Raw genomic sequence first — 3,618 nt, forward strand, 5'->3', positions numbered from 1 at the left:
TCAAGATCAACATTTCGGCTAAAAGACACCTCTAATTTTTCCATATTCAGTTTCTGGCCCGACGCCACTTCATAGGTTGACAGTAATTCAAGCACCTTGTCAGCTTCCTCCTCATTTGCTCGAACAAACAGCAGGCTATCATCAGTAAAAAACAAATGTGAAATTGGCTCAACGTGCCTTTCGATATTAACACCATGAATGAGATTTTTCTTTTCCACCTCTCTAAGAAGAGCAGATAACCCTTCCGCACACATAATGAATAGGAAAGGAGACAATGGGTCTCCTTGGAGCAACCCTCTACTTGGTCTAAAGACCCGAGACGGCTGTCCATTCACTAACACATCAAAAGAAGCCGATAAAACATATCTCATAATATTCTTCACATAAGACTTGGGAAAACCAAAATTTTTCATCATTTTTCCAGAAAGGCCCATTCAACTCTGTCGTAAGCTTTGCTCATATCCAATTTCAGCCCCATATATCCTCTTTTCCCTTTTTTTTTTCCGCAAGAAGTGAAAACACTCATAAGCCACTAAAATGATGTTTGGAATAAGTCTACCAGGAACAAATCCACTCTGATTTTCACTAATAATACACGGCAATATTTTTTTTAGTCTGTTAGCCAAGACCTTCGACACAATTTTTATACAGTACATTACACAGACTAATAGGTCTATAATCAACAGGAGACTCACATTCTTTTTTTTTTTCGGAATTAAAACAATGTGTCTGATTAATAGATCCTATATCACTACCATTGTTCAAAATATTCAGAGTGTTTTCCACTACATCACTACCGACAACATTCCAGAATTTTTGAAAGAAGATAGCAGACATACCATCCAGCCCAGGGACCTTAGTGGGGTGCATCTGGAAAAGAGCTTCGCGAACCTCCTCGCCTACAAACGGGGCATCAAGTTCTGCACACTGATCCTCTGAAATAATAGAATCTACTTTCTCAATCACAGTCTCCATATCACCTTGTCCTCCCAATGAAAATAGATCATCAAAGTGGCGCACAAAAACCTCCGAAATCTGCTCCTCTTCTCGAAAAATATTACCAACGGCATCCTTCACTTTCTCTAATATGGTTTCTTGATTTTCTCTGGCTAGCCTTCGTGTGGAAAAAAGTCGTGTTTTTATCACCATTTTGAGCCATTCCTGCCTACTTCGTTGCCTCCAATAAGCCTCCTCCCTTTTCTCCAACTCATCCATTTTATCATCCAGATCCCGAATTTGAGCAATAATCTCCTCTGTCTGTGTCTCTCCCATAAGACTCTCCATCCTGCCTTTACAGTCCTTCATCTCCTTTATAAAATCTCCAAATTTGTTCCTACTCCAAGTGCTCAAATTGATCGATGTATGAGCAAATTTTAAACATATATCTCCTCCCCAATTCCACGCCTCCTTCACTATGTCACCACAAGTTTCATCACGGAGCCACATTTCTTCAAACCTGTATTTTTTGAATTTTTTCTTCTTTTTTGTTTTCCCTACCCCCTCATTAAAACACAGCAAGATAGGCAAGTGATCTGATTTTCTCTTTGATAAGTGCGTCACAAAGGACCCAGAAAAGAGGCCCTTCCATACTTTATTCTCTAGGATAGATCAAGACGCTCGGTACATTTCGATCTCCACCTTGGTTATTTGTCCATGAAAATCCATGCCCTACATAGCCCAAGTCTGCTAGCTCACACGTCTCTACTGCCATTCGGAAACCTTCAGCCTCCCCCATACGGAACTCACTGCCTCCTTGTTTTTCACTCGACATCAGCATTAGATTGAAGTCCCACCCCAACACAACCAAGGAATGTTTGGGTTACTCCTAAGGTTTTCTAACATATTACAAGTCAATTTCTTTTTCTCCGCTTCCGGGTGCCCATATATTCCAGTAAATCTCCATCCTTTCTTGCTAGGAATCTTCACCCATGAGTCTATGTGGTGTAAGGAGTACGACTTGATTTCAACCTCCAAAGTATCTTTCCATAACAGACCTAGCCCTCCACTACGTTTCCTTCCCTTCCCTACACAGCTAACTGCAATAAAGTTATTAAAGTTAAGCTTGTTTTTTACTCTTTCCATCTCATAGCTTTTTTAGTCTTGTTTCCGACAAAAAAAATGATTTGAGGTTTTTCAAGCATAGCCACATTTTCACTGCATTTATCGCTGAGGTACTCCCCAAACCTCTACAATTCCACGAAAGTATGTAATTCATTGTTCACCAAGAGCCCATGGTGTGGGGCCCGCCACATTTTTATTTAAGCTTACAATCTTTCTCTTCTTGTTCGTAGCATCCAACTCATCTTCATCCACATCCATCTCAGATTCTCCACGAGCCTCCTCACGATCTCCTCTTTTTCCCCCAACATAAAACCTTTCCTTCATTGCCCCCTTTGTTATCCCTCTTTATAATGGTGACCTTTCTAAGGCCTCGCCCCTTTTCCCCCATGGCAGCATCTCCCTCCTTCTTTTCATCCTTCACGTTCACCTTCCTATCTTTCTCTCCTTCTTCACTCTCTTCTCCTTGTTTAACAATCATGCCATCACATTCCTTCACGTTCATCACCAACAGTACCTGGTTGCTGTTAGCACCCCCTACGACCTTCCCCTCCTTCCCCTCCCTATTTCCTCCCGTACCCTCACCACTCCCATCCTCACTACCCCCCTTTTTTCCTTCCACTTCACCCTCTGGTTTTGATTTCTCAAGTTTTAAACTCCTTTTCTTCGCTCATTGTTGTACCCATTGATCTTAACACAAGCTTTTCTCCATTATTATCCCACACCGCACGGAGTTCCGCCTCTCTGTTTATCAAAGGGGACTTTATTTCTTTAAAATCATCAGTATTTGGGGAAGCAAAGGCAATCTTTCTAGCAGCCCCAACCAGTCCCAACTTGATAACATTTGGATCGTTATATGTAGGAGTTTTCTTCGACAAACTTGATTTTTTTAGTTGCCCCATCCAGCTCTTCTCTATTTCATGTTCAGCATTATCAGTTCTGGATTTCTTCTTTGGAGATGCTTGTAGCCATGGTCCATATTGGAACACCATCTTTTCGTCCTCCTCTTTCACTTGCTCCTTGAAATGATATTCCTTTTCTGTGTGTTCCAATTTACCACAAAAAAACAGAAATCAGCGAGCCTCTCGTATTTAATATCCACCCAACGAGACTTATTTTTCCCCATAGCTAAGAACAGCCCTCTTCACAATGGCTTATTAATATCCACTAAAACTTTGATTCTCAAACAATCATTCCACCCTAGAGGATCAGATTCATCTGCTTTGATAAACTCCCTATAAACTCCCCTACATCATACATTACCGCCAAGGTTCGTTTGTTCAGAGGTACATCTAGAAATCTTACCCACATGGGGGTCTGCTTGAAGAGGATTTCTGACAGTTGTTCATCACCGATCACTTCTTGCAGCAGTAATAATTTCTCATCAAAAAAACCATGGTCTACCTTCAAGAACCCCATCCTTATCATCCTCACAGAAAAATTGAAAAACGAATAAATTCGTCTCGACAACCCTAATTGCGAATTTCTCTTTCAACCTCCATACATTCGCCAGTGTTCTCTTCATCGCTTCAAGATTGTAGGGTTTAACTGTCCATAATT

The sequence above is a fragment of the Chenopodium quinoa genome, unplaced genomic scaffold, assembly GCF_001683475.1.
Source record: "Chenopodium quinoa cultivar QQ74 unplaced genomic scaffold, ASM168347v1, whole genome shotgun sequence".
NCBI classification, from domain to species: domain Eukaryota; kingdom Viridiplantae; phylum Streptophyta; class Magnoliopsida; order Caryophyllales; family Amaranthaceae; genus Chenopodium; species Chenopodium quinoa.